This window comes from Ambystoma mexicanum, chromosome 7q, assembly GCF_040938575.1.
Source record: "Ambystoma mexicanum isolate Mex_15411 chromosome 7q, UKY_AmexF1_1, whole genome shotgun sequence".
Taxonomy (NCBI): Eukaryota; Metazoa; Chordata; class Amphibia; order Caudata; family Ambystomatidae; genus Ambystoma; species Ambystoma mexicanum.
In genome coordinates, this window is record NC_090941.1 from 1,089,168,582 (window position 1) to 1,089,196,397 (window position 27,816).

Below are 27,816 nucleotides of genomic sequence, written 5' to 3' on the forward strand. Positions count from 1 at the left end.
ATAGATTGTACGAAAGCAGTAAAACGGTTGAAATTAATGAAATGAATGAAATGATTGCAATGGACGAAAGGAACAAAATGGACGAAAGGAATAAAGTGAAGTGGATGGAAAGATGAATACAGGAGACGGATGAGTGCACAGACAGATGGCATGGATTGTATGAGTGCATGGTATAAATGGAAAGAACAGAATAGACGATTCGAGTACATGAGACGGATGTAGTGCCTGGGACAGATGGAGAGCACGGAACGGATTGAGTACATGCAGCAAGTAACATGGGCTGAACCGATAATGTAGGATTAATGAACGAAGTGAATGGAGCGGTTGAAGTGGGTGGAGTGGATGAAGCACGTAGAGCGGATGAGTGAGTTGAGCGGATGAGTGAGTAGAGCGGATGAGTGTGCAGAGCGGATGAGTGTGCAGGGCGGGTGAGTGCGCAGTGCGGATGAGTGTGCAGTGCGGATGAGTGCAGATGAGTGCGCAGTGCAGATGAGTGTGTAGAGCGGATGAGTGCATAGAGAGGATAAGTGCGTAGAGCATATGAGTGCGTAGAACGGATGAGTGCGTAGAGCGGATGAGTGCGTAGAGCGGATGAGTGCGTAGAACGGAAGAGTGCCTAGAGCAGAACAGTGCCTAGAACGGAAGAGTTCGCAGAATGAATGAGGGCATGAAGCGGATGAGAGCGCAGAACAGATAAGAGCGTGGTACGGATGTAGGTTGTGCTGTGGTTGTAGGGTGTGAATGGATAATAGAATGGACCAGATGTAGGGTGTTCAGCAGATTTAAGGTGTTGAGCAGATGTAGTGCGTGATGGTGTTGAGCAGATGTAGGGTGTGAGCAGATTTAGGGTGTCGTGCAGATTTAGGGGGTTGAGCCGAGGTAGGGTGCAGTGGTGTTGAGCCGATGTAGGGTGTTGAGCCGATGTAGGGTATGGTGCGGGTGCGGAGCGGGTGTAGAGTGCGGAGCGGGTGTAGAGTGCAGTGCTGGTGTAGAGTGCAGAGCGGGTGTAGAGTGCGGGTGTAGAGTGCGGCGTGGGTGTAGAGTCTTGAGCGGGTGTAGAGTGCGGAGCGGGTGTAGAGTGCAGAGTGGGTGTAGAGTGCAGAGCAGGTGTAGAGAGCAGAGCAGGTGTAGAGTGCGGAGCAAACAAATGATGTATGTGGATGGAACGGGTGAAGTGGTTGGAAGGAACGGATGAAGTGGTCAGAAGAAATGGGTGAAGTGGTTGGAAGAAACAGGTGCAGTAAGGGGAAGAAACGGATGAAGTTGGGTGGTAGGAACGGAAGATCGATCTGGAAGAACGGGTGATGAATATGGACGAGACGAATAAAGCATGAGGAAGGAACGGACGAAGTATGTGGCCAAAATGGGTCAAATCTATTGAATAATACGATTGAAATAAGTGGATGGAACGGAGGAAGTATAGGTTGGAGAGGGTGAAGCATATGACTGGAGCTGGGTGGAATGGATGAGCTGGGTGGAATGGATGAACTGGGTGAAATGATGAACTGGGTGGCATGGATGAACTAAGTGGCATGGATGAACTGGGTGGAACGGATGAACTGAGTGGAATGGGTGAACAGGGTGGAACGGGTGAAGGATGTGGATGGAACGGGTGAAGTATGTGGATGGAACGGGCGAAGTATATGGATGGAACCATTGATGTATGTGCAGGGTACGGGCGAAGTATGTGGATGGAATGGGTGAAGAATGTGGATGGAATAGGTGAAGTATATGGACGGAACTGGTGAAGTATGGGGAAGGAACGGGTGAAATATATGGAAGGAACGGGTGAAGTATGTGGATGGAACGGGTGAAGTATGTGGATGGAACAGATGAACGAGTGTAGAATGGGTGAAGTGGATAGAACGGGTGAAATGGTAGAACAGATGAAGTAGGTGGATGAACGGGTGATGTGTCTGGAACCGGTGAAGTGGCTGGAACAGGTAGAACGGGTGAAGTGGATGGAACGTGTGAAATGGGTGGACCAGTGAAGTGGATTGAACGTGAGAAGATGACGTATGTGGATGGACAATGCATGGAGATAGGATAACGTGGGTAGAACGTTGCATAAAATGGCTTGGAATACATGGAACGGATTGGAGTGCATGGAACGGATTGGAGTGCATGGAACGGACTGGAGTGCATGGAACAAATTGGATTGCATAGAATGGCGTAACTGACATGGAACGGTTTGGAGTGCATGAACGTTTGAAAGAGCATTGAAACGAACGGTTTTGAGTGCTTGAAGCGGTCATAATGCATAGAACAGTCAGAGTACATGGAACGGATGGAATACATGGAACTATTGGAGTGGGCTTGATCGCAAGCACCTAAGGTAAACCACCATATCACATCTCCACTCTTACTCTCTTATTTACACCATCACTCAACTAGAACACAGCAATACTATGAAACCATTGGGTATAGCTATTCTCATACCATCATTTTTCCTCATACTCCCCATCACCCTAAATAAACACTGCTGGTTACCCACCCTCCAGCCTAGGCGTTCTCCTCAGGCCTAACGCAGCCAGAATCGGTCCGTATAACAACCTGCCAGAACGAACACATATCTCTCAACCACCACACCTCCCGCTAAGAAGCAGATATCACACGAATGCCACACCAGCCGCACACATATGCGGTGGCTCACACGCACCTTTGACTCCCTCTAATTCTCTCTACTGACTTGAACTTCGGTTCCCGAGGGCGTTCAACCTACCAGCGCCTTGAAACCATACCAATGGTACATAAGTCGCTATAGAAATGCAAAGTAACATAACATAATTGTGGCATGGCATTCTCACTGCCAAAACCAACATGATGAGTGTTCTTATGTGGGTATATTGGCATATAGTGGTGCATTAAGAATGGGCCTGCATGGGCAAAACCAGCATGAAATTGTTGTTTGTACGAGAATATACTGGGGGAGGGAACCATCATGAAAATGCTCGTGGTGACTTGAATCTGTTGGATTTTTTCATGAGTTAGCTTCTAAAAACTGAATGCAAACTACACGGCTCAATTTTTCAGACACTTTTGTGTAAAATGCACCATTTTAAACCATTATTTTAAAAATGTGAGGGGAAAACACACACTCGCCCCTGAACTTCCCTTCCCTTAGTATGACTCCCTTGTTACGCTTCAATGCCCCCGCCAATTTGTAGGAAACATTAACACCCTCAATCAGCTGCTACTGCTCATTTATTCATCAGATTTCTTATGGCGGTTTAGAGCTTCTAGGATAGACCCCAGACAATCATTTCCTGTAGTCTCTTGAGGAGTATATGTCAGGTGATGTTGTTTCCTGTGACGTCATCAGGTTAGAGGTCATGTGATGACATTTTCTTTTACATCATCATTAAACTAATTACTATTTCTGAAGCTTCTAGAATCCTACAGCTTATCGGTCACAGAATGTTGGCAAGAATGGTGAAAGGCAGGTCTGAGTCGGCTCTGCAATGTAACGTATCCGAACCCTAACCCTGACCGCCCCAGCCCGTGGTGCTCTGGGAAACCTTTCTCTTGGCAATGTTTGCCTGCAATATGTCTACCCCTGCAGCCAACTGCCGGTGTCTCACGTGACCACCGGAAGCTTCTCAAAGACTGCTAAATAAATCCTATGAACAGCTCCAGGGCCTTTCATGAAGGAGTCTGTGTGGGCGTGTGTGCGGGCCTGTGTGTGTACACCTTGCAGGAATTCAGTGTGTTGGAAAAGCTCGCGTGCCATTGTGATTAACTGACAATTATAGCTTCAGGCGCTCTCTGCTGTATTGAACAATGTGTTGACATGTTAGAGAGGCCGCTTCACAATTCCCAGCTAAGACTTTCTCAGAATGCGCACTTCATACTGTACTGCATGTGCTGGGATTATATAGCAGGAACCTAGCTGTGAACTAACAGGGCACTGCACTGCACCACAAGGTAGTAGAGCAACAGGGTACTACAATTGTTAGGACCAGTGGAGGCAGGTTTCAGCGCCGGGGATCGGGGAAGGTGAGAGGGCACTAGCATTCAAGAGCAGGGGGACCTGGTAAATATTTTTAGTGGAGGTCAATAACTAGGGTGGCCAGATTTAAAAAGCAAAAAAACGGGACAGGGCAAATAACATAAAAGTAGGACTAAGGCTTGAAAGTGGCTGTCAAGGCACTACACTTCAGTTGTGTTTGGAGGAGAAGGGGGTTTAGATGTTGCTGTCCAAATAAACGCATATTATAATTAATTTATCTCAAACTAACGCGATCTTAAGTTCTAAATTGCAGCATTTCTTCTGTGTGAGATTGTGCATTCCTGCCTGCCAGCTATGAAGAAACAATTCAAAAAAACAAAGGGGGTCCCTCTACCAGACATTAATCCTGGTTACAAGAGACTTACCCAGAGTCTTTAGCTCACTATCTTTCACAGAGGAGAAATATCCAAAACATATCAGTCTTTGTCCTGCCCTGGGGCAGTCCAGCACCAAAATGCTAGGCAATTCTCCTCTGAACAAGAGTACTGTGGTGTCACGTGTCCGGACGGACAGAGTCACGTGACACAGCGCGCGAAGAATAGAAATAAAGGTATCACCGGAACTGGCGGGGTAAGGCCAGTCCGGGTTTAAGCAACCATGAAAGTGGTCGCGTCTTGTGTACTGCGCCGCCCCCGCGCACCGCGTATCAGCGCGAGCATCGGCCCGAGGCCCTGCCTCTGCCTCGCACATCCGCATGTGCCCCAGCGGATGAGAACATCACACTGGCGACGAGGCGGTAAGTGGTTTGCGAGCCCCGAGATCAAAGGGAGCTATCGCATCCACGGGCCCGCGCCCTAGGAAAACCACGAGGCCGGTAAGCGCCGACGCCGGCCCCACCCGTTTTCGTCAGAATCCACCCGCATCAGCTGCGAACGAAAGCAACGTTTCGAGCTCCGGCAGCTGAAACAAGCCATCAGCAGCACCCACACCACATGTGAGGTGCAAAAAGCCCACGCATCACACGCGGCCCGCCCTGCCATCATACGCGGCCCGCCCTGCCGACAACGCCGCACGTGGGACCAAGCGCCTTTGCAAACACAAGGCCCAACAGCAACAGCACGGCGAACAGCAGCACAGCGCTGCAACACTGCGCAGCATAGCATGTCAGACCCGACATCTAGCCCAACAGGGTCCGGCACTTGGTCTTCGTCAAGGAGGAGCATCACCGACGAGCGCACTGACCCCACGCTAACTACCTTCATGCCGCCATTCGACCCTTTCACCAATGGAGCGGCCATCAGGTGGGAAATATGGCTACAGCAGTTTGAGATGCACCTAGATGCCAGAGACATCACTATACCCAAAAAGATGCGTACCTTTCTCCTACTCAATATAGGATCTGCCGCCCTGCGCCTATTCAACGCCACGCCAAACCGCGGAAGCGACGCCAACTACGCCGCAGCAAAAGCCGCACTCACCAACATGTTCAAACCAGACCTCAACCCGGACTACGAGCGTTTCCATTTCTGCATGGCGAGACAACGAGAAAAAGAAACAGTGGACAAATTTCACGCTCGCCTTCGCGAAATGGCTGTAGGCTGTGAATTCCCAGACGAGGAGTTCGCCATCCGCCTCCAAATCATCAATGGAATTTCTTCCGAAAAACTGAGGAGAGCGATACTCTCGGAGAAAAATGTACGACTATCCCGCATCCTCGAGATGGCGCGACTCCGCGAACAAACAGAGGACCAGGTAGCAGTAATGGAAGCAGCCATCCAGAAACTACCGCTGGACGACCCTGGACCTGCGGAAGACATAGCAGCCATCTCCCGACAACAAGACACTCGCCCAAAACAGTACCGGAGACCTCACTCATCACAGGGACGAGATCAAACCTGCAAATGGTGTGGAGGCCCATGGCACAAAGGCGAATCCTGCCCGACGTGGGGATCCACGTGCAGGAAATGTAACCGGTTGAATCACTATGCCGCAGTCTGCCTGAACCCGCCGGGCAAGAGTGACAAGGACCCAGACTCACGGCCTACACGGGAACCGCAAAGGAGATTCACGCCCAGAGGATCCCGCCAACAAACGCGAAAAGGAAAAGCCAGAGCAGTCGATGAATCGCAAAGATCACCAGCCACGAGTGACAGCGACGAAAGCGACAGCGACTCCTCTCCTGAAAGGCAAGGCAAAGAGAGTAAGAAAAAAGGGAAGAAGCGAGTACACCGAGTACATCTAATATCAGCGGTCGACCCACGAAAGTCACGACGGAAGAGGAGACCATCATGCACAGTCCTCTCCAACGGAGACCCACTGAAAGTGATCATCGACACGGGCGCTACAGTAAACGTCATGCCCGTGACAGAGTTCAACAGACTCAACCCCAGACCAGAACTCCTCAAGAAGAAAGTCAGGCTATACGCCTATGGATCTAAGAAACCCCTGCCAGTACAAGGGTCGTTTAAGTCGGACTTTGCTCACAATAACGCCAACTGCCGTGCCCGAATATACGTAGTAGATGCTGGGTGCGAGACCCTCCTGAGCTGCAAAACAGCCGAAAAGTTGAAGCTGATACACTTTGCATTCAGTGCGCAACACGACGAACTACACAACCTCTTAGGACGGCACAAGAAGCTGTTCCAGGGCATCGGATGCCTCAAAGGGAGAACCGTCAAGCTCCACATAGACCCCACTATCGAGCCCAAGGCAGTACGACATAGACGAATTCCGTTTCATCTGAGAGATGCTGTAGAGAAGGAAATACTCAAGCTCGAAAATGCAGGGATCATCGAGAGGACATCAGGACCAACCCCGTGGGTTTCACCGATGGTAGTAGCCCAGAAACCGAAACAACCAGGCGCGGTAAGAATATGCATCGATATGAGGCTCCCCAACATAGCCATCGGCCGCGAATGCCATGTCACTCCCACCATCGACGAACTCATCGTAGACCTCACGGGAGTGACGATCTTCAGCAAGCTCGACCTCCGGTCTGGCTATCACCAGCTGAAACTATCCAAAGAATCCAGATACATTACAACATTTTCGTCCCACCTTGGCCTGATGAGGTACAAGAGACTCAACTTTGGGATATCGTCTGCTGCGGAAGTGTTCCAGCACGAAATCCGCAAAGTCATCACAGGGCTCGAAGGGACCACCAACATCAGCGACGATATCCTAGTATACGCATCGAACAAGGACGAACACCATCGACGCTTAGCAGCGGTTCTAAAGAGGCTCGAAGATGCAGGCCTGACCCTCAACGCAGAAAAATGCGAATTCAACAAAAAGGAACTATGTTTCTTCGGATACATATTCAGCGCAGCAGGTGTCTCCCCTGACCCGTCCAAGGTACAGGACATAAAAGAATTTGAACCACCACAATCCGCCTCGGAAGTGAGAAGTTTCATGGGGATGGCCACCTACTGTTCACGCTTCATTCCTGATCTCGCAAGCATTGCGAGCCCACTCAGGGAACTAACCAAGAAGGACCAAAAGTGGGAGTGGACGGAGACACACCAACAGGCGTTCCAACTAATAAAAGACACCCTGTCCGCTTCCACCACCATGGCGTTTTTCAACATAGATCGACAGACCGAGCTTCTCGTCGACGCCAGCCCGGTTGGCCTGGGAGCAGTGCTGACCCAAACAGATAGAGATGGCAGAATATTCCCAATCGCATTTGCCAGTAGAGCCCTCACGAAACCCGAACTGGATTACGCGCACTTCGAAAAAGAGGCCCTGGCAATCCTGTGGGGGTGTCGCCATTTCAAAGTATACCTGCTAGGAAAACAAGCAAAGGTCTTCTCCGACCATAAGCCCCTAATCCCGATATTCCGGGGTTCTGCCCCGCAACCTCCAGCCCGCATAGAGAAGTGGATGCTGCAACTGCAACCTTATAACATCGAGGTAGAATACCGCCCAGGATCAGACAACCCGGCAGACTACCTGTCCCGCCATCCGCGGCCGGCCACAGACAAAGAGCAACACCATGCAACAGAAACAGACGAGCACGTCTGTCATGTAATAGCGTGTGCCCGACCGCGAGCCCTGACACTGCAGGAAGTAGTGCAAGAAACAGAAGAAGACACCGTCCTGCAACACACGACCGCTGCCATCCAATCAGGAAATTGGAAAAACTACCTCATGTCAATGACTCACCGAACAGCCACAGCCCAAGCCAAACTCAGGGCCCTGTTCGGTATTAGACACGAACTCTCAATAGCCCCAGAAGGAGTGATATTGAAGGGACACCGTATCATACTACCAGAATCCCTAGAAGAAAGAGCGCTCAAGCTGGCACACAGTGGACATCAAGGGATCGTCAAGTCAACAGCCTACCTAAAATCCAGAATGTGGATGCCAAACATGCACCAGAGGATAACCGAGCTCGTAGAGTCTTGCGCAGCCTGCCAAGCATCACGGAGACCAGCAAACCCAGAACCAATCAGCAACGCCCCACGAAGCCGGAAACGGTGGGACGCCGTTAGCATGGACCATTGCACCATCGCAGGGGAAGGGTACCTGCTAGTAGTAATTGATGAATTTAGCAGATACCCCGAAGTGGAACATGTAGCTTCGACCAACGCCGAGACCACCATCCTCACACTGGAGAAAATGTTCGCCACACATGGGATCCCGAGGAAAATAAAAAGTGACAACGGGCCATCATTCACCAGTCAAGAGCTGCGTGAATTTTTCAAGGAAGTAAACGTCAAGCATCAACGCATTACCCCAAGATGGCCTCAGGCAAATGGTGACGCTGAACGCTTCATGGGGTCACTGAACAAAGTCATCAGGATTGCCAAAGAACAAGGACACCCTTGGTTGAAGGCTGTGTATCGGTTTCTGAGAACACACCGGCAAACCCCACACTCAGCCACTGGAGTCAGCCCAGCCGCCCTTATGTTTGGAGTGCCTATACAGGCGGAACTACCGGTGCACCCCAACTGGACAACGCCAGATCCAGACATCCTCGAGATGGATGCAAAGCGAGAAAGACACAATGAACGAGAAAGCATCGCCAGACGAGCCTACCACAGAGAACTAAATTCAGGTGATACAGTCCTCGTCAGGAACCGGGCACCGCCAAAGAAAATGTCCCTCAACTTCGAAGTTCGCCCATGGACTGTCAAGACCACCAACCATAGCATGATCACAGCAACCCGAGGAGAAGAAACCGTAACCAGGAACGTCTCCCACTTCAGGAAAGTGCCCCAAGAAATGTGGGAAGAGTACCCGTCACCCCAGAGAAGAGAAGTAACACGCACACCCCAAAGACTCACACCACAGCGGAGCGCAGAGGCACCGCAAGAAGAAGAGATAGAAGCGGAGGTTGTCACCGAAGAGCCACCCCGGGAGAGAAACACCCGATACAATCTGAGAGAAAGACCCAAGCCGTCATCCCGCCTCCAGGGATACGTGGTGGAAAGAATACGTCGTAAAAGACTGAAGCAGAGACACCTACCTGTTCAGAAGTAAGACTGAGCATTAGTGCTGTTGTTTTGTTAACCATAGTGAATTGTGTTGTTGTTAGCCGTAGTAAATTTGCCTCCAAGTTGGGGAGGAATGTGGTGTCACGTGTCCGGACGGACAGAGTCACGTGACACAGCACGCGAAGAATAGAAATAAAGGTATCACCGGAACTGGCGGGGTAAGGCCAGTCCGGGTTTAAGCAACCAAGAAAGTGGTCGCGTCTTGTGTACTGCGCCGCCCCCGCGCACCGCGTATCAGCGCGAGCATCGGCCCGAGGCCCTGCCTCTGCCTCGCACATCCGCACGTGCCCCAGCGGATGAGAACATCACAAGTACCAACTGCAACCCTAGACACGTGTTTTTCGGTCTGGTTGGACCTCATCAGTGGAATAAAAAACTCTGATCATATCTCCAACATAAGGAGGGAATCCCATTGGCTTCCCGTTAAAGCTAGAATCCTCTTTAAAACATTGTGCATCACCCATAAATGCCTCTCCAAAAAAGCCCCCACTTATCTGAACAAAGTCATAAATAAAAAAGAATCCATCAGATCGCTGCGATCCAATAACAACCCACTGCTTGCGATCCCCCGTTACAAAAATACCAGAGCAGGTGGCAGCAGCTTCCAAGTCCTGGCCCCCAAACATTGGTACTCCCTTCCTCTTAACATTAAAAATGAGGTTTCCTTCCATGGTTTCAAAAAACTGCTAAAAACCTGGTTATTTAACCAATATTAGTACCCAGCGAGGGCGCAATCAGAATGAAAGGACCATTCTGATTGGCCCTCGTCGAGGCATTACCCGGCCGGGAATCCCTCGATCGGGATTCTACTGCCATTGTCCACGGCGGGGGGGGAGGGGGCGTGGCATTCCCTCAGCCAATGAGGAGGCTCGAAGCGGGGCCATTCCCACTCCAAGCCTCCCCACGGCTGAGAGGCTGTCTTTGCCCCCCCCCCCGCCGGGGACTCAGGTAAGGCTTTTTTTTCTCCTTCTCCTTTCCTCCCTCCTCCCTGCCCTCCCCACCCCACTTAACTTCTTTTTCCTTTGTCCACGGCGGGGGACAATGGCAGCCTGCAGCCGTGTGGAGACTCGGAGCGGTGCCAACCCTGCTCCGCGCCTCCACACGGCTGGAGGCTTCCATCCTCCCCTGTCGGGGACCCAGGTACGTTTTTTTTTCCTTTTTATTTCCACCCTCCTTCCTTCCCTCCCAACCACACTTACCTTCTTTTCTGTCTTCTTTCAGGAACGGACGCGCTGGGAACAATTCTGTTCCCAGCGCGTCCGCTCTCGATGGCTGCCATGGAAAGGGAAAAGAGACTTCGTTTTCCCTTTCCCGGCAGGCCATTTTCTTGTTCGTTTTTCTTTTTTTCTGTCCTGAAACGTTGCAGCGATTTGGGACAGAAAACAAAGTTTTTAGTGCCCCAGTCACACAGATATTGCGAGCCGGGGTACTAATAGCTATGTGCCCCTCGCTGCAGGGGCATTACCGACTCTGGGTCATAACTATGGGCCCCGGGCATTACCTCAGTCGGTAATGCCGCCGCCGCTCGGGGCATATTGCTTAATTTGCACACTGACACTGGACAATTACTAGTCAGCCTCTTCAGGGCTTAAAGCCACCTTCCCATCGGAGGCCCAATCCAGAATATGTAAATATTTATGATTCATGCACTGTTATTAATCTATGTATGTAATATTTTTGGGTGAATTATTTCTGTATATTGCCATAATGTTCACTTTGTAACACTGTCCATCTACATGTAAGTACTTTATCAGTAATACCGAAGCTGTCTGCAACAATGCTGTGATACCCCAGGGTCTGGACGTGTCACAAATCTAAAAAATAAATAAATAGGTAGGGTGGAGCTGTGCCGCTCTAGGCATAGTGAGCAAGGGATCCACGTCTGGATTCCCCTAATAACTTAGGGTGAAACCCAAAGTTACTTAAAATATTCAAAAAAACAATGGGGGTTCTGGGAGTGTTAGGCAGAAACCTGTGCAGTTTCCTTGGGGACCACTGCAAAAAGTTTAGGACTACAGGAGTTAGCAGTAAACCCAATTGGTAGCAGTCTGCACCACCAAGATTTACCTGGTAGCTGTGGCTGAGCAGTCAGACCTCTCTCAAGAAGAGTTAGGCAGTATACAGAGCATACACAATAGGGCAGGTAAACACAGTAGAACAAGCAAACACTGCTTTGATGTAGAAGATATATAATTATTTATTTAAAAACACATCTAAGAAAACACACTGGCACTAATCTCAAGTACGTTTAAAAACACAGTCACTAAAGTATATACACTCCCTTACAAGAATTTTTAGACAAGTCTTAATTAAAGCCCCACTTATTTTCAGACAGCGGTGAGCGCTTAACGCAGATGGCACTCTAATAATTCCGTTTAAAAGGGAGAGAAAGGCAGAGCATAAGTTGAAACAGATCCCAACACTTTCAAAAGAGCCTAGCAAGACAGGAAGGCAGAATCAAACCGTGAAGTTAGAGTTCAGGACGCCGGATCCACTTTAAGAGGATCAGAATGAAATGTGTCCAAGGTCACACGGTTGAGAAGTGCACAAAAGTCTTCAAAAGGTTCAGAAAGAAGTTGGATCAAAAGAAAGGGACCAGTTAGATGGTCAAGAGGCCAGCCCAGTCTAGAAGGTTAAGGATTTACTGTCACCTTGTAGCAATCTATAGAAAGGGAGGCCAGGCGGACACAGTACCTTGAAATGGTGAGAACACTCCAGCGGGGGCAGTTGTTCCTCGCAGCGGTTGTGAGTCGGTGCTTCGTCCGGCAGAAGAGAAGATCTCGGCAGGGAGGAAAGCAGGAGATCGTTGTGCTGCCAGGGAAGAAACCAGCCGTGGAGTTTCTCGGTTAAAAGATGTGGACCTTTCTTTCGCGGTTCAGTGGTAAGTGGCTATCCGGTTGCCGGGGTGCTTGGCACGGGCAATTCGACCACTAGACGTCCTGGTAGGCGAAAAAGGAAAGCGAACTGGTTGTCCCCACCAGCTCAAGGGGAAGAGACTCTCCGGCAAGAAGATCTCCTCTGTCGTCGGGATGTGGTGAGACGGTTCAGCAGGGCTCCTCCGGTGGTGTCGTCGTTGCAGGTTGGCTCAGCTTCTCCCTCTTCGGATTCTCAGGTCCTGTGGCGACTTCTGAAGTTCCAGTCCCAAAAGCCCTGCTTTTATGCAAGAAACCCCAATTCATTCAGCCTAGCTGTCAATCAAACATGCTAAGTCGTGAGCCGGCCGGCTCACCACTTGGGCCAATCACACAAGAGTGCAACTTGAGCTGCCAAGGCAACTTAGTCCAGGGTGCCTAAACCGCCTCCCACACCCCCTGTGGTACCCAGACAGAGTGGCACCATTTTTGGAGGCTTCTGTGGAGAAGCCCGCCAAAAAGTGGAACAAAGGGCTCTACTTGGGTTGGAGTCACAGAAGAGAACACAAACGCCATTTTAGAATCGAGTTCTGGCAAAAAATACCAACCGGTGAATTAGGATTAAATAAATAACCCGCCGTTATGTTCGAGGCTATTGGAATTAAATAATTAAAGTTGGTAGCCTCGAACAATGGGAAAATCCCATAGAGATATATTCGCTGTCGAATATAAAAAGTAGTCTCCACTGCCACCAGCCAAAACTCAATCAGGGGGGACGGAGACGTGCCCCCTCGAATAACAGACCCGGGGCAATCAAATTGCCCCTACCAGTACGTCCACAATATGATGGTTTGTACTGGTTTCTGTTCATAATTTGGGACTAGTAAAGCCAATGGTGACTTTACATGCCCTGGGAGACAATAGTCAGTCCCAGGGTATGGAGTCTATGGTGGGGTGTCACTATGATACCCCTGTGTCACTGCAGTGAGGGTGCTGTGTAACACACATAGTAAAACCACATGAGACCCCATGGAGTAAATGACCCCATAGCCCATAAAACACATTAACAGTCAAAGGAACCCCTCAAATCATGTCCAAGAGTGTGAGGAAAAGAGACTCACTCTTGGCAGGAGTAAAACAGAAAACTCCAGAAATCCAGCAAAGCTGCTGGGGTACTCACTAGGTTAGGAAATTCAGCCTAAACAGAGAATTCTCCCTAACAGGGAGTCCCTCTGCCAGATATTAATCCTGGTTACAAGGGCCTTAACCAGATTCTTTAGCTCACTATTTTTCACAGAGTAGACATTTCCAAAACATATCAGTCTTTGTCTTGCCCTGGGGCAGTCCAGCATCGAAATGCTAGGCAATTCTCCTCTGAACAAGAGTACCAACAGCAACCCCAGACACGTGTTTCGGTCTGGTTGGACCTCATCAGTAGGGAGGAGCTTTGCCTCTCTAAGAATAGACCTACCACCAAAAACGGGGACCACTGCAGTTTCCAATGGGAACATAATCTTGAGAAAGGGGGACAGAGCACCAAATTCCGGGACAGTCCCGGCAAAACCGGGACGTCTGGTCACCCTATCAATAACCTCATCTCTGAAATAGTCTGAGGGGCTGAGTGTTGCCTGGGTCCAGAATGTACTCACCCCATTCCGGACCGAGAAAATTGCTAAAATAATGGGATTGAAATAGTATACATGAACACATTCAAAAGCACAAAGGAGCATTTAAAAACCTTTTCATGATGCCTATGTCCATAGAGTATGCCAGCATTGCCCATGTAAATAATGTTGATGTTGCGTACACAATCACAATCTGCACTGCCAGTGCAAATGACTTTCCTTCGCTGCATCTGTACTGTATGCTAACATTGCCACTGACATCACTTTCGTGATGCTGTGCCTGAACTAAAGGCCAGCATTAACATTATACATCACGTCCATATCATACACATATAGCATGCCTATGGCTGTGTTGCTGTTGTCAATAATGCCCAAACAATTTTACAGGATTAACATAATAGCAACATATTCTCAATTTGTTTGATGCCAATATACACATGATTTAGTGCAGGACATTTCAAGAAACGTGACAATAAATAAATGAAACGTTTTGAAAAAATAGAAATACAACTTAATATGAAATACCCATGAAGATATAAGCATCAACAACAAAGACACCCATTACACAGTAAATCAGAACAAGAACTGGTGAATCCAAGTGTTGTATTGTTTGAAGTTGTTTATTAGATACATTTAGGAATGGTTGTGTAGAGTGGAGACGTGGTTGTTAGGGCTCTGACGGTGTAGACTTGAGGGTGGCCATGTTGTGCCACGTAGTGGAATAGAAGTGTGTTGGTGTGGAATTGAGTGGAGTGGTGATGGTGTGGAATGGGCATGGTGGAGTGCAGTTGTGGTGTTGGTTGGTGGTGTGGTAGTGTGGAGTGGTAGTGTAGAGTAGTGGTGTAGATTGGTGGTGCAGTTGTGTAATGGTGTGGAGAGGTGTAGTGGTGTTGAGTGGTGGTTGGGGGTTATGATGCTGGAAATGCCTTATGGAGGTACAGAGCCTCATAGTCCTTGTCGTACCACCTCTCTGTGTGTGTTTTCTCTATGTTTTCTGCCACTGAGGTCCAGCCTAGACCTCTGGCACTGCAGCTCTTCATTTGATCTTTTGATGAACAACACCCCTGGGATACCTTTATGGCACCGATGGGTGTGCAACCGTGTACGCCTGTTTGGTGAGAGGTGGTCTTTTCTGCCCCCCTCACCATTCCCACATTGAAGGATCTTGCGTATGCTAAATGGGGGAGACGTCCCCCTTCTCTCCTACTCGTAATCTGTACTAATCACCTAATTACTAACAAAAGGCAAAAGCATAACCAAGCCTTAGTAAAACTTAGAGACTCCATTTTGTGACACACCAAATGCCATCTTTTGCTAGGCCTGAAAAAGACCTCTTAAACATGTCTTGCCCTCTGCCCAGCACCTCACACAGACAGCCCAGGTCATCCCCCACCTTCTGCTAGCACTGCACAAACTCCAGCCATTCACTGTTGCAACAATTAGTATCATCCCTGGACATGTGATCTCGCTGCGTGAGACCGGAGCAGGCTCCAGCCCGGGAGCACATACATCTCCACTAATCTGCCTGTGTCCCTCGACCCCCACCCCGCCAGGCCACAGCCCACTGGGCCCATGCTCATCCAATCTATTAGATCCAGATACACATGTGACCCCTCACAGTGAACAGAGGAGGACACCCACCATAGCCCTAATCCCATGCGCCAATATATCTTCAACAGAAACAACACATGTCCATTCATATCATGAGGCATCAAGTCGATCAAAACCCCTAAAATGGGCACCCAGGTCTAGGGCCCTGTGCTTTATGGGTGCTTGGGTGCAGAGGGTAGAATGCCCATATACCTGTCAGTAAACCCTAAAATCCCCCCCATTCATGCCAAACTTTTATTCTTGCCATTTGTCTCATGTTCTCAAATCCTGTTGTCATAGCTTAGCCAGCTAGGAATGTAACTCTTTGCTAACACAACATTCACACCACAGAGATGACCCCAGCTGACCCATATGCTGCGGGATCGACACCCAAGCAACAGCCAATCCACCGTGCTAATCTCATATAGATATATAATGTATCATTGTGTCTCACCAATTGTATTGCAGAGTTGTGTACCTATAGTGTGGCGTCACTAGTGACGCAGTTTTTACTTATAATGTGCTACCTGTGGAATGTTTGGCAGAGCGCTCCCGGGGCAACAGAGTTCTCTGCTGTTAGGGAGAATTCTCATTTATGGCTAATTTCCCTCACCTAGTGAGTCCCCCAGCAGCGTTGCTGGACTTCTGGAGTTTATTTTTTTCCACCTGGTAAGAGTGAGAGCTTTTCCCCCACTCTTACCTGTGTTTTGCTATATGTTTCCATCTGTTTTTGTGATTGTGGACTCTGAAGTACACCACTTCAGTAGCCCCCTTCTGTGTGTTTGTCACACAGCACCTTCAGTGCCGTGGCACAGGGTTGTCTTTGAGACTTCCCTCGACTCCATTTCTGAGGCGACTACTGTCCCCCAGAAAAGGGTAAAGTTACCATTAACTTTACTTACTCAAACTACCACAGATCCAGTACACCCCATCTTCCATGAAGTACTGGGAAGGGTTAACTCGTAGCCCTTTATTTTATCTGTACCTCCTAGAGCATTGTTTCGCTCTTTTAACATTTAGACTTGGCTGGTGGCAGTGGTATCTACCCTAACTTTTCTACCGGGATTATATTAGATAAACGTGGTACTGTTCTTGGCTATTATATGAGCCTCGAACATAAACCCACTTGACCAAATCATCTTCCTTTTGGCTCCGGTTGGGTTTATTCGCCATTTCTTTTGTTAAAGTCCTTCTTGTGTTTTACTTTCTGCGGCAAACTAGGTTTGCCTTCTTTGTTCACTGTCTTTCGGTGGGCTTCTGCCCAGAAGCCCTTCTCAAGGCACCTGGATGTCTAGGCGGGCTGAATGTGAGGGAGGGGTGTAGTCACCCCCTACAAAGGGTATCCTAGGAAACCCAAGTCGCACTTTGTCATGATTGGCCAGGGTAGTTGTCTGGGCTGGACAACCCCCCCGCTGGGTGATTGACAGCCAGGCTGTGTGAATGGGGGTTTTCCGCATAAAAGGCAGGTCTCTTGGGCTAGAAGTCAGAGAGTCGCCACTGGAACTACAAGGAACTGAAGAGAAGCGGAGAGAATGACGGCTGCTGCAACTAACCCGTCCCGGTGAAGCCCTGCTGCAGTCCTGAACCATCTGCCCTTCAACAAACCAGAGAAAATCCAGTCCAGAGTCTTCTTCCATTGAGCTTGGTGGGGATAACCAGCTCATCTTCTACAGCCAGAACGTCTGTGGTCGAAATCGCTGGACACTGCTGTAGTGGTCCGGACAGCCACCTGAAGAGCCTCTCCTGTTTTTAAGGAGCGCACCTTTTATTCCATGTCGCTGCTGCCGGCCTCATCCCTGTGTGGTGTAGACCCCCTTCAGACGTCCTCCTTCTCAACGAAGCTCCAGGAATCGTGGGTCTGTGGGAAACCAACAGGAACAACTGCCAGGGCACCAGCTGGACCATTGGAACAAGGTACTGTGTTCTGTTGAGGAAACTGGGTGAATCCCTTTTTCTTCATTTCCAAGGCTTGACCTTGTCTTCCCTCCTTCTTATAACTTTTGCTTCTGAACATTGACAATATCCAAGTACTTTTGGCTCAGTTGAATCGTGAACTGTTAGACCACGTGATCTTCGGCAACTGGCCCCGGTGTCTTCGACCCTGGCTCCCGCCCTTTGACTTTTGAACTCCTGTCTCTGAGCGTTTCTTGATTCTGCATGCCTAACCAAAATATTGCCTGTGATTTTTGCCTCCAACTCCCTCTGGGTATCTAAGGTGCTAAGTGTGTTTTTGCCCCGGTAGCATTTCATGTCACGGATACACGTTTGTTTAGTAGACCGAACTGTCAAAAAGTGATCGCATTTGTGTTCACTGTAACGTGTTTTGTGCCTAACACCGGTTCATTCCAACACAGGGTACTTACCTTGAGACTTACTCTACAAAGTGAATTGGTTAGTTGTAGTATATTTAACGTGTGGTTTTTATTGAAGTTTAATAGAAGTGTGTTATAACGAATGGTTTAAAAATAAATGTACTTATATTTTTCTACCTGAAACCTTGAGCCAGTGTTTGCTTGAGTCACAGTAATTGTGGTCCCTTTGTGTAATCTCTGCTACTGCTCATACATTCTTGAGATAAGCCTGATATGACATAGTAGTACAGGCTTGTACCAAAGGTACAACTTGTATCACCACCTGTAGTCTTAACTGTGTGTAGTGGTCCCTAAGGGCACTGCACAGGATTCTGCCTAATAACTGCCTGCACAATTTATCTCATATAAACTTTGTTTTACTTGCAATCCATCTCCTGTTCTCATTCCCTAGCAGGGTGTGTCCATTATTTGGTTCATTGGATATCGCGTTGAGGCGTGGGTGCCTTCATTTGATGACCCAGACGTGATATTCCTTGATGTCCCCGCACATGCAGCGAGATCCAGTGCTTCCCGGAAAGGCCACCCCCCACCTACGGCTGACCAGTACCCTAAAAACACATACGCAGCGATGAAGGTTTTGTGGGTCCCGACTTTGCGAATAGCCAACTGCTCGCCGCAGCTGGGTGCGGCAACGACTGGGAGGCCCTCACTTGTGGATAGACCGCATATGGAGGCTCTTGAAAGACCACTGGCACGTGAGTATTGATTGCAAGGGAAAATAAAGGATAAAGGAGGGAAAGGGGTAATGTGTGGAGCAGATTAATTAAAGGGAACAGACAAGGGTTGGGTTGAATGTGACTGAATAGAGTGATTGTTTTGTTTATTGTTTGGTGTTGTCAGTACATTCGTTGGTCTGTTGTGTCAGAATGTTCAATGGTCAGTGTTATAATGTATCTGTCATGACAAACCGATAAGTAATGTTTTAAAGTACACAATTAAAAATTGTGATTGATATATCAAAGGTCAAAATCTAAAGGTAATGGTGGGACATTCTCACACATTTGTAAGCACCTCCCTTTGTACAGTGATCGAATAAAGAAATACCATGGGCAATGGGTAACAGAAATAAAAGGGGAAGAGTCACCTCATATCTGCCCAGAGTAGGGGTATTTTGATAAAGTGATACTAGACCATGTAGAAACTCTAAATACAAGAGAAAACAGCTTCAAAATAGACGAGAAGTGCTAGATTTGTGGAGGATGTTCGAGGAAACACCCCCTACAAATAAACAGGAAAAAGAAGCAGAACCCCTGGTAATGCCAAGTGAGGGAGCAGGGAGAAAGGAGAAAGAAAGTGAGGAACCAAAGATAATATATCCATTACTCATGCGACCCGCAGAAGGGTACGCTGACCCAGTGTATGTGCCAGGGGGAAGTGCGCCAGTCACGCCAGTCACCGCACCTCCCCCTCCATATGTTCCATCAAATACGACTCTTGCCCCCACAGGGCCAACCACCATAGATTTGGAAATAGTACTAACATCCACCCAGGCAGAATTGGCCCGATTGCGAACATTGTGCGAAACAACACTGCCACTACCAGGGGAGGGCAAATAACGTTGCAACCCCCATTGAAGAGCGCTTCCTTGTTACCAGAAGATGAATGGAAATCCGGGGATTTCCTTTTACGGATAGACAGCGCCCCAATTAAAACAATCCGAGTGGAACGAGAAGGTGAGATGGAGAGAGTGGGATGCGATATAGTAACTTCAGAGAGAGAGGAGGAATGTTGGAGTGACTTTGATGAGCCCGACGAAGGAGCGGTAGGAAGGATGCACCAGATACAGTGGGCAACTCCACAAGTAACGGAAGTGGAAGAAGGATTGGAGGGGAGGTGAGATCAAAACTACAGATGCCCCTCATCCACGAAAGAGCATGACAACCCCATTATGTGCCTTGGGCACTGATGGACAAGAATACTCTTCTCAAGGCCCTCCCACCACTCTAGGGGGCGTGGGGAAATTGATATTTGCATTTGAGAAAAACACAGCAGGGGTACCATTAGCTATTGGAGACATTAAACGCCTCTTAATATCAGCCGTAGGAGACCAAGCAGACAGTATGGGTGAATGCGGGGTTCCTGGGAGTGACAATGGGCAACAATATGCATGATGGGGCATCCTTTAATAACGTGAGACCACAAGTATGGGATGCACTGGGGAGAACCTTCCCTGACACCCCAGATTTACACTCTGTAATGCAAGGGACTATGGGGGACGAGGAAGATGCTGCGCAGTTCATTCTTCGGGTGCAGGAAATGTGACGGGCGGAGTCGGGCACGGCTTGGGACCAATCCACCTCCCTATTTTATTTCATTATTAAGAGAGGCCTCCCAAAGGAGGTACAGAAGGCCCTTGATAAAATTGTTTGGATAGAAGCCAAGGGGTGGCCAGAAATACAAAGCATCATAGTGCACCATTGCAGGAGGATCATAGAAAGGGAAAAGAAATATCCCAGAGGAGATTAGCAGACGAGGCAAAGCTGTGCAGAGCAAGTTGGTGAAGAGTGCGACAGTAACCACAGTGCTGCCCCCAGAGTGGCAGGGAGAAGGGGAGGGGACAATAGCCCTACAGGCTAGGATGGCCACTGCCTGGGCAGACAATGGCCAGGAACAGTGGGGTGGAGAGGAACGATACATGGGACCCCAATGGCAAGGAAGACCTGTAAGAGGGAGAGGTGGGTACCGAGGGTAACGAGGAGGAGGGGGATATGGAGGACAATGCCCAAGGGTGGGCAGACCTGGATCATGCTGGGTCGTGCTGGAGGTGGGGCCATTTTGCAAGGGAATGTCGTATCCGACCTGTGGCCAATTACCAATACAACCAGACGTATAGCAATGAACAACAGTATGGCCACCCAAACCGGGGTAGCCTGTATAGTCTGCCCATAGGAGAGTACAAACCAGATGGGCAGCCTGATAGTAGCCCCACACCCGGATACAACACACTTTGACACCCCCACACTGCACTTCCTGCAGTCATGCCCTACCCGTCAGGACCAAATGGCACATACACATGCAAACCCATTTGTCACCACTACGAAAGGCGCACCTGCACCTTATCAAGGAACATGTGTATTGAGCGAAAATGGTTTTTCTTACCCTGGAACGAACACCCACCCAGATTAGGACAGCCCACAGACCATAGAGGGCACTTGCGTGTCCAGTCCTAGAACCACTGGTGGGAGCAGAGATAGGAAATAAAAATCTCGAGACGCAAGGATTCTCTGGGGCTGTGGTCACGATTCCTTACACAGAAGATTTGGATGTTAAGATAGGGGGAAAGACAGTGCGAGCACCTCTCCTTTACCATGAGAACTCACCTGTAAATTTACTGAGACGGGACTTACTCAGCAAGCTTAACATGACCATCGCATTTACAGACAGGGGGATGGTATGCTCCACCCCTGGTATGTGCTCTATGCGAGCAATGCTGCTAATACAAACAATGGCAAATGAGACAGCCATTAGAGGGATACCAACCAATGCAGCATGTTTGTTTATGGCATACAGGTACTATCAAGAGTAGTGCCAGAGATTACACAGAAAGAGTGGAGAGTCCCCTCTGACTTTGTTTTCCGCCCAGTTGCCACCCCCTAGATATTGCATGGCACTGTCTTGTCTCTAGATTTGCAAGAGGTACAGGTGTCAGCAAAACGTATTGTAGCAATTAGCCTAGACACGCATGGATGCGAGTGGCAGACAGTACTGTATATTGACCCAAATGTACCATTACGGGAATTGACTGATGAAGAGCTGATCACTAACAGCGACACTGATGGGGAAATAATAACAGAAATATGCATGCCATGTGACATAATGATCCAAAACAGGAGAGTAACAAACCCCCTCATGGCTGCTGTCAGTGCACGCCATCTTTTTGCCGTATGGATTTACAACAAGTGCCACCGAATTTGTAGACCACGAACCTCCACGATGTAGGATTATTGAAAGAAGTGGCCCCAATAAAAATAAAACTTAAACCCGGAGCAGTCTTGCCCAGTGTAAGACAGTACCCCTGTCAAGAGAAGCAGAGAAAGGGATAAAGGACACAATACGCGCACTACTACAATAGGGCACTATTGTCCCCTCCAACACCCCATGCAATACAGCGATTTATCCAGTTAAAAAAGCAAAAGGGGGGTCATGGCATATGGTGCAGGACCTCCGCCCACTTAATGACATTGTCCAAAAAGAGTTCCCCCTCGTTCCAAATCCAGCATCCATTTTATGTAGCATCCCAAAACAGGCCACACACTTTACTGTGGTGGACCTGAAAAACGCCTTTTTCTCAGTGCCTCTCGATCCAGACTCTCAATACCTAACAGCCTTCACCGAAGGGGGAAAAAGATTCAAGCATTGTCGGCTGCCCCAGGGGTACTGCGAAAGCCCAAGTATTTTCAACAGAATATTGCACAAAGACTTCTGCAATATTGATGTTCAGCAGCATCATTTAATATGTTGATGACCTCCTAATATGCAGTGAGGGGTAAGAAACATGCAGGAAGGACTCTGTTGCCTTGCTCAAATATCTGGCCCACAAGGGGTACAAGGTAGACAGAAACAAACGTCAATATTGCCTATCAAAGGTATTGTACCTAGGTCAATTGATCTCGAAAGACGGTAAGAGAATAATACCTGAAAGAGCAGCAATGGTGTGAGCAGCAGCCCAGCCCCACACAGTAAAAGACATGCAGAAGTTCCTCAGCATATGTAACTATTGCAGAGCGTGGATATTGGACTATGCCGCCTACACACAACCCTTATTACAAGGACTAAAAAAAGCACGGAAAGACAGAACCGCAATCACTTGGACACCTGAAATGAACACTGCTTGCACAACGTTAAAAGAAGTAATATGCAGACCCCCTGTCTTAGCCACACCTGATTATGAACCGGAATTTTCTCTGTTCTCACATTCAAATGGAACACTGATGACCGCAGTACTGACACAAAAAACATCCTTGGGCCACAAGCCATTAGGCTATTAAAGCTGTACTCTTGATTCAGCAATGCAGGGCCACTTCGCTTGCGAACAGGCTCTCGCAGCCGCTGCCTTCACAATTGAAAAAAGCTCCACAATTGTTATGGGATGCTCCGTCACAGTGTTCGTGGAGCACTACTTGTTTGCCATACTTGAAAGGTCCAAATCCACCCGCACAAGACAAAGAGCCACAGCCTATGAGATAATCATCTCAAGCCCAAACATCCACGTGATACATTGCAAATGGTAAACCCAGCCACATTCCTCATAGAGTCATCCACGGTAGAAGACATGCAGGACCATGATTGTGCCACTTATGAGGGTGAAGGGGACGACATTCCAAAAGCAAATGAAAATGCATTGAGCGAGGGCGAAGTATATTTTGTAGATGGGTCAGCATCCATTTACCCAGAGACTGCTGAAAAACACATTGTGCAGCAGTAGTGAGATTGGAGGAAGGAGAATATGAAATTCTGGTACAAAAAATGTTTACCCATGCACTATTCGGCCCAAGCAGCAGAATTGGTAGCACTAATCAAAGCGCCCCATGCAGCAAAAGGGTGTGCAGTGACGATATATACCGATTCAGCATATGTAACCACCACAGTACATGCTGGATTATCTAGGTGGAGAAGGAGGGGGCTCATAAGTGCAGGTGGGTCCCCAGTACAACGTGCTGAATATGAATTGATCAAAGTACTTGCAGAGCCATGAGTAGTAGCCCTAGTAAAATGCCAAGCTCATACCAACAATAGCGACGAAATATCACTGGGGAACGCAGCGGCGGATTCTGCTGCAAAGCAAGCAGCCTACTTCCAGAAACAACCAACCACTGAATGTGTGCTAAAAGGGAAAGTAGAAGAACCTAAAGGAGAGGGATACAATACACTGCCAATAGCACAAATAATAGAGCTCCAAAAGAAAGCGCCACCTGTGGAACAAGAACTAGGGACAAAACGGTGATGCACGCAGTCACCCACAGATCTGCTATGGAGGCAGGACACAACAGGGAAAATAGTGATGCCTGTAGAACTGTTGCAAGTTGCATTCCAACAACTTTCCTGCCCACACCTCGAAGCAGCACATAGCCGCAGACATGCAGGTGGATTGGTTAATTCCAAACCTCCAAGAATACCTTACTAAAATGACCATTGAATGTATCACGTGTCAAACATTTAATTCAGGGTTGACTCTCAGGACACTGTGGGGCACACTACCCCACCCCATTGGACCTTTCCGTGAACTGCACATCGATTAGGCAGACATGGGAGAGAGGTGCAATGGGGCAAGGTACTTGATTGTGGTGGTCGTCCCTTTTCTCGCTGGGTGGAGGCAGGGCCCTGCACCCACCGGGCGCGAAGTGTGCAGCAAAAATTCTTAGTAAGAGAAGTGTTCCAACGGTGGGGTATATGTGATGTCATACGCTCTGACAATGGGACACATTTCGTGAATTACCTCTTCAAAGAAGTAAAAACCCCATTAGGAATAAAACATAAAATGTGTTCAATTTACCACTTGCATGCGAAAGAAGTAGTGGAGAAAATAAACAGCCTTCGTAAAAGCAGACTTTCCAAACTTTGTCACACTCTCTGACGCTCTCAAAAAGATCTGGGTCTATTGTCTCCCATTGGCCTTATTTCAGCGGCGCACACAGCCCATTAAAGACCAACACTTGTCCCCTCACGAAATAGTAACGGCCAGATGTATGCAAATACCACTGTCCCGGGTGAGAAGAATGTTCGATGCACACAGAACTGAAACAGTGCTAGGTGAAGAATTCTAAGAGTACCTAACGCAACTCACAAAAGCAGTAAGAACAATTGTACTGTCACTTGTAGTCTTAATTGTGTGTGGTGTTCCCAAAGGGTACTGCATATGATTCTGCCTAACACACCTGTGTGTTGCCCACAGAGCAGGGTATGGGCCGGTAGCAGCTACATGCTGACTTGGCAGTGGCTCTGAGTGTCCTCCATTTTTGGCATACCCAGTCCGTGCTATAGGAATTAATGGATTCCTACAGAAAGGCAAGATGGCCACTGTGGCCTCCTGGTTTCTATTGCCTTTTACCTTGTTTCCCAAAGTCCTGTGAAGCCCTGTCTCTGTTCCCTTCCTCTCGAGTGGCTGTTGGGCGGAAACACCACATATGTCTCTGTTCCCTTTCCCCCCTGACTTGCTGTTGGGTGGAAATGCCATATATGGCTCTGGGGCTGCCTCCTGTCAGACTGACTGGAGCCTTCCCAGGGGCTATGTGTTGTGGGTACAACATAGGATGGGACATGTGTGAAGGAGTTGGGAGCCATCTCACATTTTCTGTTGTGGGTGTCTAGTTTCTGTGTGTGTGACACAATGAACGAGACAGCCCTTACTGAAACTGATATGAATGCAATGTAGTGTGCTGAAAGGCTGGGTACAGTCCTTGTTATGGGTGTCTGGGTGTTGTGAATGGCCTGCATGCCTGTGAGCCTGATTGACTGTCTGCCTGCATGAATGCCCTTCTGCGTAATTGGATGACTGAGCCTGGCTCAGCCAGAGTGAATGGGAAACAGATGTGTATATCTGGGGACCTCTCACTTACCAATTTGTTCAGAAGCTGAAGTCGAAGCAAGAAGAAGCTGTTCCTTGAAGCCCAGCTGGAGAAGTCTGCTGCTGCAGTGTCTTCAATGTAATCTGAAAGCTATTGTGACTTCGAAGGACTGATCCAGAGAGGACCTGCGAAGGAGACCTATCCCCGAGCTATGAGGGACCATCGTGCAAAACTGCTGCTCTTCATCCAAAGTGCCCTGGAAGCCAGTCCCGTGTGCCTGCCGTCCGGAGAAGGGGTCTTTGTAAGTCCTGAAGAGGAGTACCCGGACATCTCGAGTCAGAAAAGTCCATTGGTGTCACCCAGGGTCCATATGTACATTTTGTGACTGCTGGAAGCTGCTGCAGTCTACTGCCAAGAAGAGGGGGTACCCCAGCATAGTTCTGCTGGACACCCAGAGCTGCGAAAGTTCCAAACTGACTAAGAACATTTCAGAAGACATCCTTGCCATCATCACTGACCACATTTTCCTGCCAAAGAGAATCCAGAGCCGCTGGGTGCAGAGGAAGGTCCACCGGTGGGTTTCTCGCCACCAGAAGCTAACAAAGACATCCTGAGGGTATAGACTTGGTGAGGGTCCGAGGTCCACTCCAGTAGTCGAGTCCAGGTTGCCAGAAGCTGTCCAGACGTCCATGTTGCGGCTGCAGCACTGAAGAACTGAACGTCAGACAATCCTTAAATCTGAAACCCGACACCAAAAGTGACCTATGCACCGGTCGCCACCCAAAGTCATCAAAAGGCCCCAGGGGTCTGACTCTCATCTGCCAAGCCTTTCAAGGGCCCACAGCAAGTTTAATCTTCGAAGGACTTCTACAGTCAGAGAAATCGTCTACCAAAGGAGAGCACCGCGAAAAGTAAAACTGTTGCACTTCAGAAAGACTTTGTGTTAGGTAAGATTTTCATAGAAATGGTAAATCTTCCTGACCTGTGTCAACGCCAGAACTTTTTGCTTTACTAGTGGGATATTTTTCTTTAATACCTCTGTGAGTGGGAACCTTTTTCCACACTCCCAGAATCTTTTACTCTTTTTATGGGTGTCACTCTCCATAGTGTTTTTTTAAAGTTATCCCCTTTAACAACTTTTTGGCAATAAGTGCCTGTTGTTGCTGGGTTGCCCTAGGGGCTCCCCTTTTAACTTTCTCTGGCTAACCTTGAGAGAACTACCTACTGTTTCCAATGGTAGAAATGATCTTTGGATCCCTTTTACATTTTGTTAGGTGAAACCAGCACACCCCACCTTATGTGGAGTGCTAGGGAGATACAATGTATCCCGTTTCAATAGTTATGTTACAGGGACAAGCTTACCTTCAATGGCTGGTGGCAGTGATACCTTGTATTCATTTAGTGCACCTTTACCGCAGGCTGTGTTCACATCTGCAGTAAAGGCACCTAAGGTGCCCATTTTACCAAAAAGGCCACTGTCTTCTTTTTTTGCCATTTTAGTGTTTCTTGTCCTTTCTTGTTCCGTCCCCTGACATTCAAGGTGGAAAATTCCTTTGTGTGATTTTTATCTTCGGCGGGAACTCCTGGACTCCCCCCATCCCCCCAAGGCTCCAGTCTGTCTGAGAAGGCAGGACGCGAGGGAGGAGTCCAAAACTCCACAGCCCTTTGTCTTCCTCCTGGCCTGAATGGGGATAAACCCCAGTGGGGTGCTGGTTGTCCTTATTGGACAATCAGACCGCCATTTGTTGTAAAATGTAGGGAGAGAATGCAGAGGTTGTGCTGCAGTTCCTGTTAAATACTGTGAACCTGGAAACTGAAGACAAGTCTACCACTGGAACCTAAACCGAAGAGGATGATGAAGGAAAAGCAGCTGAAATGATTTCCAGCGACCGGAGAGCCTGCTGTGTAACCAGAGCCTGCAGTAGCCCTTCCTTCCAATCGACCTGGCCACAACCCAGAGACTGGTGAGACCCACGAAGACCTGCATTTTGACCCATTCCATGCGTTGCGGCAACCTTGCGGGGCTGCAATACCCCAATACCCTGGGACCTCGAGCCATCGTGCGGTGCACAGTTTTCTGAATTCCGAATCTTCCTGAAACTTTGTGGGCATCCTGGTAGATCTCCAGTGATACAAATCGAGAATGACCAAGTCCCCTTAACAGAGTGCTGGACCTTTTTAACAACGAGAATTCAACCACGATTTTTTGTCTTCTTCTGTGCTCCTTGAAAAGACGCTAAATCTGCAGAATCGCATTCAGCCACACGGAAAACTTTGCCTAGGCAAATATTGTCATTTCTCTAAATAGATGATTGGTTCTGGTGTCATTAGTTAATAGTTTCCAATGGTTGGTGATTATGAATTTAATTCTTTCACTTTTTATTGAATATTTGGAAACGTACAATACATTTGTTTCATCTCTTTC